This window comes from Gambusia affinis, linkage group LG07 (assembly GCF_019740435.1).
Source record: "Gambusia affinis linkage group LG07, SWU_Gaff_1.0, whole genome shotgun sequence".
In the NCBI taxonomy this organism is placed as follows: domain Eukaryota; kingdom Metazoa; phylum Chordata; class Actinopteri; order Cyprinodontiformes; family Poeciliidae; genus Gambusia; species Gambusia affinis.
The window spans coordinates 6,404,277-6,417,398 of NC_057874.1; positions in this window are offsets into that span (position 1 = coordinate 6,404,277).

Here is a 13,122-nt window from a genome sequence, read left to right on the forward strand (position 1 = left end):
TTAGGCATTGGATTAGTGTGTGCATTTAATACGAAGCTTATGTTTATTTTTCAAAATAAAAGCCTTCATATTGCCCTCAGGTTAATGCACCGCCGTAAGGCGATGCAATAATATTAGAATGCTTTATATTCTTCTCTCAGGTTAGGGAACAGTTCATTAGCATTAGCCTTTTAGCTTAAATAAGCTATTACCTATTTTTCTATTACCTTGAATATTTTTACACCAAGTAATTGCTTTCATGAGCATATGACTGATTTAATCCAATGACTGTTATACATTGGATGAGTGTGGCCCTTTGATATGAAGATTAACAAGAATTTCAAAATAAAAGCCTTGACAATTTTTACATCATGTAATTGCTCTTTTAGGCTTTATGTGACTGGTTTATCTAAACCACTCTTACACATTGGATTAGTGTGGGCATTTATTATTAAGCTTACTGAAAATTTCTAAATAAAAGCCTCAATATGCCCCTCTGAATAGTGCACCGCCACAGGCGGTGCAATGATATCATTCTGCATTATCTTTTTCTCTCAGGTTAGGGAACTGCCTTGTGCAGCATTAGCATTAGCCTTTTAGCTTATATAAGCTATTACCCATTTTTCAGACTAACTAGCCATGTTTAGTATACTTAATGGAGTAAGTAAATGACAGTAAACCTTCTAATGATACCCCACATGCTACTGAAATTATTTATGCTTACATTAGCATATTTGCTCATTTTAGCTAATGCACTTACTTTATCATACTGAATGTTGCATGTCCAGCTTACTTAACATTCTTGTGATTCTCCACATGCTATTGATTACATTTCAGCTTTCTTTAGCATTGATGCAAATTTTTAGCATCAGAACGCTGGATCCAATCCGACGGGCACACTTTGGCAGGCCCCAGTTAAATTTCTTCAGGAATTTTCTAGTTTTAACCTGAAATTCAAACCAGCCAGAGAGAAATATATCCCCCCTCGCCCCCCTTTTTTGTTTTAAACAAGTTTGGTCCATTTGCACCCAAATGAAAATGTATTTCATTACATACCCTCATTTTTGTTCTGCTTTGTCTCTCTTTTTTTAATGTTATTAAAGCTCCTCAGTTGTTTGTGAGCTGCGTGTAATAACCTCCATTTCCCAGCTGAACGCTGCATGAAGGTAATGAGGTGATTAAAATGTCCGTGTGAAATTTCATAAAGATGAAACTTTAAAGCTTTTTTGGCGTTATTAGTCGGGGGGATTCGTAATTGTTATTATCGGATCTACGATTCGATTGAAAGGCTTTTATTTGCTGGAACAATAACGCCTCATTATTTCACGGTGGAACGAATAGTGCGTTCCTGAAATGGGGAAAATGGAGGAATCTAAATTTAGCAGCGTTTCTTTTCTTCGAGTTTGTCAACAACGCCAGAACGGCGGAGGAGGACTTGACATTTTCTAAATGTTTCCTCATCCGTGCGCACAGGGAAAAGTCTGTAATAATGCATATTTAATTATAGTGCACAAATCATGAAGGTCACTGCCGGTGAACTCCCCTCACAGATCAATGCGATCTGCCAGAGTTAATATGATTGTTCTCCCCCTGCTGAAGTTCTCACTCCTAGTGCTGATCTGCATTATTTCCGACCCTCCGTTTTCATTCTCCATCTAAAAACTCTGCCGGAGACACTTTTTTTTTTTTTTTTTTTTTGCTATGACCCACATCGTGCACAGCAGATGAAACTCGGATGGAGGTCAGAGGATTCATGGCGTTTTCCTCTTGCAGAACGACGCCGATTCGTGGCTTCGGGTTACGTTCTTCGCGCGGCGGGCCTGTAATCCTCGTTGACACGGACCGACCTGCAGCTCAGAGTTCCTGTAAACATCTCGGATATAGATTAGCAAAAATCCTTGCAACGCTGACCTCAGAAGCATGGTGTGACAGCCATTGCTCACGGACCGGCTCATTTTCTGTACTGCAGGCTAAAATTGATGCCTGGACCCGGTCTGTTATGAGAGATGGCGGTTATTCCTTCTTGCGATTGGGTGAAGTATGAGTCCCGCGCAGCGGCCATGTGCTGCCTATAGACCATAGGAGGGATCGATACTGCAGCCGGCGGAGCTTGCATTCAAATGATAAATCTCGGAGACATCCAAGGAAAGGAGCAGGAATGCGGACTCCTTTCCTCGTCACTTTCGACATGGAAGTCTAACACACTCGCTTCTAGACCAGTACGGAGCCTCGTGAACGGATTTATGTCTGTTCTGTCTTCACAGATAGATCTTTGTGAAGTAGCAGAAATATGACAAGTTGTTTTCAAAATTAGTTGCAAATATTTGAAAAATTCAGAGTGGTTTTGTGTTCTATCCCCTTTTACTCGCAATACTTCTTAGAATCGGACTTTCAATGCGATTAACTGCGGGTGCCCGAAAACAAAAACAAACACCTGGAAGTCTGGAGAGCAACCGGGCCCACTCGCATCTCTCCTTAATTACACTGCGCCGATTTTTTATTTTATTTTCTTGACATTTAACATGGGTTTGCCATTCTTTCTCATTTGGATGTAGGTATGGCGTTTGGACTAGACTGTTCTAAAACATGGATTTGTTTTGAGGGTAAATGTCCTACAGCAAGGTGAACTCCATCCCGGTCTCCAAGCTTTGATTGGGATTTTTTTCTGGACTAGCCCGTATTTAGCTCCATCAACTTCTCCTATCTTGTGAAGGACAGCGTCCCGTTGACCTGACAGCCCCTCTAAACACGGCAGACGTGTAGAATATGTGTGCGCATTAGCTGCATGAATGCTACTCTGACATGTATGCCGTTATGACGGGTGGTGCATTCCAGGTGCTGTGCTGTGTTAATTTTCCTCTAAACACTGTCGTGCATGTAAGCCAAAACAAATTCTGGTCTCTTGCATTCAGAGCACCACGGGCCAACAGCAAAAGGAAATTAAAAAAATTCAGCGGACTGATGGAGGGGATTGTCTGCAGCGAGTACACATCTTGTGTTGAAAACATGGCGGGTCGGTTGGCATTTTGCACGCTTCACTTGAAATGACTGTGATACTGGAAATGATGACGGACTGCTGGGAGGGGTGGGCGAGTTGCAACAATAACAACCAGATGTGCACCGACACACACTGACTCATATCTTCATGCGTGAGGCACCTGAATTATAGAACATGATTTAAAAAAAAAGCCTCTTTGACTGCCTTTAAAACAAGTCACCAGGCTCATTCCTTTGACACTATGTGATATCACTTTGTTTCAGATTTTGTTTTATGTGGTTTCTTGCATCGTTGGTCTTATCCGTTTGTGTAAGACATGTGTGCCTTGAGCCAGAGTTCACTCTTTATTGTAAATTTCTTGTTCTCTTTTAAAGCATTTTGGTCTGTGTATGGAAATGCAGCCTGAGGAAGACGTGGATGTCCCGATGATCTGTCGTGACAGCTATATCGAGGCCCCAAATGGAGCGGGACAGAGGCAACAGTGTAACAGTGAAGTGTTTAATGAGAAGAGAGAAAAAAGAAAACCCACACACTGGAACGGATAACGGAGGATCCAGCAGAGAGCGAAAGGGGAAGAGGAGCTTAAATATTGAGGGAGAGATGGAAATGAGAAAGAAACCAGACGAGCCAACGACAGGCGAGTAGATGCACCTGAGGAAGGGGGTCAGGGTGAGGCTAATTGGGAAATGAGAAACAGCTGAGAAGGGGAGCAGAAGGGCAGGCTGAGGGCGACACGGAAAACAAAGTAGGAAGGAGCCCTGAACGGCAAACGGAAATAAATACTAGTCAAACAAAACAAATCCAAAAACACAATGAGAGTAAGAAAACTAAGACAAAAACTAAGCTGAAATGGAAGGTGAATAATGGAGGAATCACAAACCACAAGCACAAATGAAAAAGTCCAAAACGTGACTGGATCCTGTTTTTCAAACTCTACATTAAGTAAAGAAATTAAATATATAGACCCCGAGCCAGGCCCGGCTGGTTTGTGGTCACGACCAAACTTTTAATAAACTTTACTTCTTCCTCTCACTCTTATGCAGGTCAGCTTTGTAGAGTAAATTATTACTCCATTTACTAATTATCCTGTCAGCAGTGCCCGTGTATAAAATATCAAGTCGCCACTGATTTTCAAATTATTGTCACAACTACTGTGAAGTTGTTGGCATTTATAAAATTGTGTATTTTTGTTATTTCTGTTTACCTGTCTTATCTGACTTGGCCAGGTCAAGAGGCTTTGATCACAAAGTTGTTTTTTTTATTTGGTTAAATAGAAATTTGATAAGTAAAAAGAAAGAAGAAAACAAATCAGGGTAGCTTTTTTAAAAAAAATAATAATAATAAATTGGCTACAGTAGATTTTATTAAGGGACAATAAAATAAACGTGATTGCATACAAATGCCACACTTTTCAGAATTTTGTTTGTACATTTTTATTTTTAAAAGCTACACATCTATCACATAAAGTTCCAATAAAATATGCTAATGTTTGTGGTTGTAGCCAAACAGAATCGGATAAAAGTTTGAAGGGTCTGAACAGAAACGCTCAGTTCTGGCACACAGAGAACTCAGATCCAGTCTGTTCACCACTAACAGACCATCTGATTCCCACAATGATATGAAACACTTGGTGCCTTCCAACAGACTTCAATGTCTCCATTAACAACAGCAGGAATTAATACTGATGAACAACCAATCAGGCAGTGAACGATGACAAATGTATTGACGGTTCTGTCTGCTAGGTTGAATATCTGACCGTTTTTTTTTTTTTTTTACATTCACAGCAACATAAAGCTAGTCTTAAAAAGAAAGGCTAGCTTTTCTTTTTGATGCTTAGTAATGTTGATGTTCCAATGGACCTTCTGGAGGATTTTCACCCCAAACTCCAACTAAATTATAAGGTTGCAAAGAGAGGAAAAGAAAATAAAGTATTCAAAAAGAACAGGAGTGCAGACGGGTTTCCATGAATATTTGATGATTCAGTCAATGTCAGTGTCAAATTTATTTATATAGCACTTTAAAAACAGGTGTAAAACTGCACCAAAGTGCTGCACAGGAACAACAATAACACAAATTGATAAAAACTGAGTATCAAAACACAACTTCAAATAAAAGCCAAAGATTAAAAATGAGTTTTGAGAAGCAATTTAAAATGATCCAGGCAGTGGGAAGATCTAATCTGGAAAGGTAGATTATTCCATAGAATAGGAGCAACAGCAGAAAGAGCCTGATCTCCTTTGCTCTTAAGTCGAGTCCGAGGAACTGTCGGTAATAGCTGATTATTTGATCGTAGGGTTCTGACCAAATAATATTACTTGAGTTTTACTTTGATTGAGGTGAAGAAGTCAAGATTTGACTTCAGCTAAACTATCTATCAGTAGCTGAAGAGATTCATCTTTACCATTTTGTAGTTTACGGGGCTGATAAATCTGGACGTCATCTGCAAAGCAATGAAAGGAAACGTTAAATTTATGGAAGATCTGACCAAGAGGCAATGAATAAGATAAACAAAATGGGACCTAAAATTGAGCCTTGCAGAACGCCGTACTTTAAAGGTTTGGCCCCAGAGCAGCATTGGTCCAGATGAACCGAGACAGTTCTGTTTTCTAAGTAAGATTTAAACCATTCAAATACCAGGCCTTTAAGGCCAACACAATGTTTTGATCTGTAGAAGAGAATCTGATGATCTACAGTGTCAAATGCAGCGCTCAGATCTAGAAGTAAGAAAACTGCGACGTTGCCTGAATCAACTGTTAAAAGCAGATCGTTATACACTCGAAGCAAAGCTGTTTCAGTGCTAGGAGCAGCTTTAAACCCAGACTGAAATTTCTCAGTTTTATTATTGTCTTTTAAAAACATTTCAGCCTGAATAAAAGCTAATTTTTCAGTCCTTGAGTGCAACTTATTATTTAATGTCCCTAATGGTCCAAACTCTTCGTCTGCTGCAGTGAATGTGAGCTGCTTGTCAAAAGAGAATCTCAGAATCTCTTTCTTTGTGTTGAAAAGGACACTTCGCAAGCATCGTGCCTTTGTTATTTTTCTACTAGAGATCACAGCACTTCAACAAAATGCACATCTTTCAAATTTCATTAGAGGGCTATTAGTGCAACTCTCTCTCCGGTCAATTAAACCATGCGGAGCACCAGAAGGTCACGACGACTGACGTATGCCTGCAAATGGGATTCTGCGTCTGCGAGAAGCTGCAACCTGGGGAAGGGAAAGAAAGGTGCTTAACAGTGGAATTACAGCTGGAATGAGTTTTAAATCTGAGAGTTAATGTTGGGGAAATGGAAAGCCCAGTGACAGCGCAAATTGCCTCCGTGAGGGATAAAGCCCATCAGAGCGGTGAAGTGGAGAGATTACATAAGATCAGACTGCAACTTGGTCCAGACAATAGCAACAAGGCTTTGTCTACGCCTTTTAACCACCACAGAAAGAGGGAGGACTTGTTGTAGTGGGCTTCCGACAAAAGGCTAGAAGCAGTAAGCGTTGTACCTGCTGTAGAAAAGTGTTCTGGCTGTCGTCATTTAGCGTAAATCAAAATTAGTTGGTCATGGAGGCTGAGGTAGATGCACCATATCTGGAGGGTGAAGACCAAAGATGACTCAACTCCAACTGACACGATCACTCCGCCCACACACGAGTGTAACGTAGGTAGAGCGTGAGGTCAAAAGGTGAAGGCGGTGGCACTCATGGCTTCACCCGACACATTTGGCCAACCTTGCTGCAGAGAAAGAAGGCAAAAACAAATTCAAAAGAGTCGTACATTAGGTCCATGAAGTTAGCTGTAAGGATCCAGAGCGTCCAGACATACAGGTGTTGGTGGTGCCATAAGATTACCAGGTTGTCCTGCTGTTCAGTACTGGCACTGCTGGAGGATAATGGTCATCTATTTTATTGATATCACATTTTTGTAATCTTCCATCTATGCGTCCTTGTCGGCATAGTTGTCAGGCAGATTTCGCACTAGGTGAGTAATTACTTAATAGTACAGAAAGTACGTAGACGAGCAAATTGATTGTCGATCACATATGTGAGGATGCGTATGAATATTTGCACTACATGCTATTGCTTTAGAAAGAAGATAAAGGTAGATGTTGGCTGCACACACAGCCTCTGCCGTTTGTGAAATACAGGAAGACAGGAAGTGATGATGACATTCTGTAGGGTAACAGAAGCTTCGTTGCTTTGAAATAGCAATGCTTGTAGTTGCTTAAAAAGCTGTCGTTTGATTTGGTTTCTGGTGTTCGCAAAGCAGATACTTGCACATTCGTTTTGAAATTTTCATACAAAAACTTTGAGGCTTTAGAGATCAGACTTTTTGTTGTGCTGCATCTTTACTTTCAGTTGAAATGTAAGTATATGTCACATTATTCAGGCTTCCCTCTTCTTTGTTCCTTTTGTGAGGTGGGTTGAGGAAAAACTGTATTTAGAAATGTGAGGAGCAAGTAACAACCTCGTTCTCCCCTGAAAACAAGGGCGGAAATGCTTTGTTACAACCAATCAGCACCCGGGAAAATTAATGCCGCTCCTGGATTGGCTGCTTTGCTTACACCAGCCTAGTATAGTTAAAAAAGAAAAGAAAAGAACATTACAAAGTTTACTCAACATGGAAATTAGTTTAAAAATTATAAAATTGTAAAATTTCATGTTAATTAACAATGCAAATAAGTTGTAGTAATCTTTATTTATTTTAACCAATTATTTTTAACTAAATATATTTGTTAAAGATAGTTAAGTAAACTTAACTGAATTGGGAGCAATATCTTTATTAAGTACTGAAAAATGTTCACACAATAACTATAATAGTCGTATCCCACAAAAAAATGTGCAAATCGGTGATTTTGTGATTGCTGTCTTAAGTGGCATTCCACTGTACACATTTTTAAGACGTTATTTATCTTTTATATTTAATTTTTGCCAAAAAATCGAACATTTCCTCTGAGTGGAAATGTTCAAAGATGGAAGAAATGTCTCAAACAACAGGAGCGCCATCTACTCTAGGTAAGATATTGACTGCTTATACCCTTTTAACAGAACCATTGTCCATTTTCCTTTGGGCCAGAGCCGGATACAATGTGGACCGCTCACCAGTCCATCACAAGGCTTTTAACTAGATCTTACTTCAAAACTATTCCTTTAATAGACAAAAAAAAAAATAAACATTGTTCCCTATGCTGAAGCTTATCTATCTATACTATAAAATAAAAGGCAAAAGGTCACTTGCAGTTCGTAGGTCAAGCAAATCTTTTTTTGTTTTGTTTTTTATCTTTCCATGCAAGTCCCTTTTATGCATCCGTGACAGGAAGAGCGAGCGAGAGCTAAATGTGCTCCTGTTAATGAGATACTGGTTATCTCCATAGCACAGTGCCTCCCACCCTCTCCAAGCACTACATTATGGTGCATCAGAGAGGAACGCTGTGTGCCATTAGTGCTGAAAAACGGTAATGGAACAGCTCCTACCGTCTCTTATTAGTGGGGTTAGCATGACCCAGCAGAAGTAATAGACCTGGATAAAGACATGGGCTTATATGGGATCTTCTGTGCAAAAAAAAAATACAGCGGCTGGAAACAAAAGCGATGCTACATTTTCCTGGCACTCCTTCAGAGGCTGTTTCCAGGAGCTCTGGAGCTTGCTGAATGCATCACTATGGGCAATTGAGTAAAATTGTTCCACTCTTCATTAACTTTGGAATTTAAAAAAACCCAACAACCTTCAAGTCAGAGAAATTTCAAGCTTCATTTGCAGAAGCACGGTGTAATGTGCAAAAAAAAAAAAAAATTTTAAAAATAAATAAAGTCCAACTCCCTGGGAAAGTGTTCGTTTCTTTTACGTCGCAACACTGTAATTGCAGATTCGTCTTTCATCACCAATGTTCAAGTCAAACAGCTTGTGTAATCTCAAACATGGCAAGTTGTTACCTTTTAATTCAGTCAGAGAAAGCAGGCGAGAGCAGCATAGCGATTGTGATTCCCCAAAGCATTTCATTATTCCGCTCCGTACGATAGCATCTTTAATTCCATTTTAAATAGGTTTATATGTCCATCATAAAATACTCCCTCGAGGGTTTAATTATTGTTGAGAGATAAGAGGCGCTACGGGAACAGAGTGGGGACAAAAAAAAGAGAAAAGAAAAAGAAGACAGTCATTTCTAAAGATGGAGACACAAATTATGTAGCTCTCGGTGTCTGATGGTGTTCTTTGTAAGGCTTATCGCTGGTGACATCACTTCCTGCCGCTTTCATTCATTCGGATTAATCTTGTCATCTCCTCTGCGCTGACAATGGGACCCCTGCCTCCGCACACAAAAAAAAGGGGCGAGATTAAGTGTGTAATCTAAAATTTCTGATTCAATGAGTTTTGATACAGATACAACCCTATTGATGGTGCCAGGGCTCCGTTTGAACCATGAATGCATTTGTCCTTGTGTTTCCCCTCATCCCATGCGTGCAATGCGCTCACAGTGCAGGTGAGAAGTTTACGCGCACTAATTGTCGGCGTGAATGCCGTTCGTTTGGGGCTTGAATAGGTGCATTTTGAAGCGTTTCTTCAGGGCGAAACGATTACAAGAAAACATCAGTCATTTCTGAAAAGCAGATTTGAGTGCGCAAGTACAAAATTGTTATTGGGGGGTCATCAAATCGGCGCAATGAATGGACTATTACATTGGGAGGCTGAAACGTATGAAATGCACACACCGACTTTTGGATGGCTATGCTTTCGCGAGTTACTGAGAAAACCTTTTTTTTTTATTTCCTGCCACATGGGAGGCTTTAACGGATGGTGCACACATTTTCAATATAGGCCATTCACGTCAGGATGCATTAACTGTAAGATCAGCTTAGATGTGATTGGGGCCTGCCCATAGCAATGCATAAGGAGAGCAGTGACTGACTTGCGAAGCAAGTCAGTCACTGCCTCCATGCATTGCATGGCAGGCACCTATTGTTCTACACCCAATAGAATGTCTCTTTAAGTATTATTGGGGCCTGCCCCATAGCAATGCATAAGGAGAGCAGTGACTGACTTGCGAAGCAAGTCAGTCACTGCCTCCATGCATTGCATGGCAGGCACCTATTGTTCTACACTCAATAGAACGTCTCTTTATATCTTTATTTATTTATTTTTCTTCCGCCACCGTTAATGCGGCTCGTACCGCTGCGAGCCCACCCACAAAAGTGGTATCAAAACGTGCGGCTCGGTCCCGGGATGGGTGCTATTATTTTTATAAGGAATCGGACTTACGATGGCGACGTAAAAAGTGAAAAACGAGCAAAATTTCCAACTGCCGAAACGCAGAGCATAACTGACACCAACTGCCGCTTTTTTAGAGTGAGAATTTAAGCAGATTTTTGACCCCAAAGCGATTTTGAAATCGCCGTCACGCCCACAAATATCACCCGATTGGTATCAAACTCGGTCATGACATTGATACGCATGCCTGCTCCGGTAAAATGTGTTCGATATTTCTCTAGCATTTACGGTTTTCTGTCAAGGTGCTTCAGAGTGAAATTATGGGACAGGGTAACTGACGCTCTCCCTGATTCACTTCCATGTATTTCTGAAAAGTTTCTGCACAATTTTTTGTCTCATCACTGCAATTACTGTGAATGAGGTAAAAATATGAATTGCGGTACTATCGGAGACGACAAATAGCCCTCTCATACGCTTCAAACGGTTTTCAAATATGTATTACGGTTCCTGAACGGCAAAGGTTTGTTCGGAGTGCTTTTTCCATATTAATTGGCTGGGTGTCTCACAAAGATAGAATTTTTTTCCCCTCTTTCTGTCTCACACAGACATGACAGTTAGCAGCTGATCCATTACCATAGCAACGGAACACATGAGGCCAGAGCAGCTGATTTATGGGAGGACACTCTGGAATGAGCTGGCCTTTATAACTACTTGTGTTTTGGGCATTTTATAACAGATTTTAACAAACCATTGTTACACACAGGATTAATGTGTAATTTTTAAATAAAGTTTAATGGAAATTTCCCAATAAAAGCCCCAATATCTCTGTCAGGTGAGTTCAGCGCAGTAAGGCGCTGCAAAAATCTCTGCCTATATTATCTTTTCCTCTCAGGTTATGGCACTGGCTTGCGCAGCAAGCCAGTGCAATGGCATTAACCTTTGACCTAATGATAATAAATAGGACTACCAGAACACCATATCTGTAGTTCTAACTAACACCCAGTTAAAACAGAGCTTCCATTTAGAACTACTGGCTGTTTAGGCCAGTAAATAAGGAATTTAACTCAAACACTGTTAGCCATTGGATTAGTGTGAGCATTTAATATGAAGCTTATGTTTATTTTTCAAAATAAAAGCCTTCATATTGCCCTCAGGTTAATGCATCGCCGTAAGGCGATGCAATAATATTAGAATGCTTTATATTCTTCTCTCAGGTTAGGGAACTGCCTTGCACAGCAAGGCAGATCATTAAGATAAGACTTTTACCTTAAATAAACTATTAGCTATTTTTCTTACTTATTAGTCATTTTAAATATACTGAATTGAGTAAGTCAGTTACAGACAACATTCAAATGATACCCCACATGCTATTGGCAGCATTTAGGTAAGGAGATGTTTGGCCTGCTTTGATCAGAAAAACTAACTGCTTAAAACTATTAGGATTCCATCTCTCCCTGTGTGTTTCATTCTCATGACAGTTGAGCTGCTCTTTAGAACTACAAAGACTGAAGGTTAGAACTACAACATGGTGGAACTGTCAGTTACTACAGAGGAGGACTGAGCTGGCCTTTAGAACTACTTGTGTTTTGAGCATTATAGAAACGATTTAACACATTCACTGTTACACATGGGATGAGTTTGACCATTTCTTATGATGCTTACTGAAAATTTCAAAATAAAAGCCTTGGCAATTTTTACATCATATATTTGCTCATTTTTGCTTGACGTGATTGGTTTATCCAAAGCACTCTTAGACACTGGATTAGTGTGGGCATTTAATATGAAGCTTACTGCAAATTTCAAAATAAAAGCCTCAATATGACCCTCAGGTTAATGCATCGCCGTAAGGCGATGCAATAATATTAGAATGCTTTATATTCTTCTCTCAGGTTAGGGAACTGCCTTGCACAGCAAGGCAGTTCATTATCATAACAATTTTATCTTAAATAAGCTATTGGGTATTTTTTTGTCTTTTTAGCCATGTTTAGTATACTTAATGGTGTAAGTCAAGTATAGACAACATGCTAGTGAGCTGATTATCATGCTTAATCGTGCATGTCCATGTTAGTCAACATTCTTGTGATTCTCCACATGGTTCTTTGGAAGTTTTTAAGCTTAGCATTGATGCTAATTGTTACCATCAGAACGCTGGGTCCAAACCGACGGGCACACTTTGGCAGGCCCCAGTTAAATTTCTTCAGGAATTTTCTAGTTATTTATTATTCTTCCGTCACCCGGAATGCGGCTCGTACCGCTGCGAGCCCACCCACAAAAGTGGTATCAAAACGTGCGGCTCGATCCCGGGAGGTGTGCTATTACTTCTGGTGGGATTTGGAGTTACCATGGCGACGTAAAAAGCAAAAAACGACCCCAAAATCACTAACGAGCTCACCAGGTGAAATCTCGTCGTCAAGGGGACGAAGCAACCTCTAAATCTTAAAAATACCCTATTTTTGAGGATTTTCTGTGTCGTCATAACTTCATGTAGAAACGCCATTCAAACTTCATTTTGTAGATACGTCCGTGATCTCTTTTAAAGTGAAGACAGCACGTCAATATGTATTATGGTTTGTCCACAACTTCTTTCTAAGCGACCCAAAGTTTTTGATTTTTGGAAAAATCAGAGTGTGAAGGCCGCTCCGCTAGAGTGAGAGTCAGAGCGACATTTTGACCCCAAATCATTTTTTAACTCGCCCTCACGCTCACAAATATTGCATGATTGGTATGAAACTTGGTCATGACATTGATACGCGTGCCTGCTCCGGTCAAATGTTTTCAAAAATTATCTAGCGCTTACAGTTTTCTCTCCAGGTGCTTCAGAGCAAAGTCATGCGCCAGGGTAGCAGACAGATCTCACTGATTCACTTCCATGTATTTCTGAAAAATTACAGACCTTGGCACACACTTTTTTTATCTCATCGCTGTTAATACTGTGAGTGAGGTAGAGATA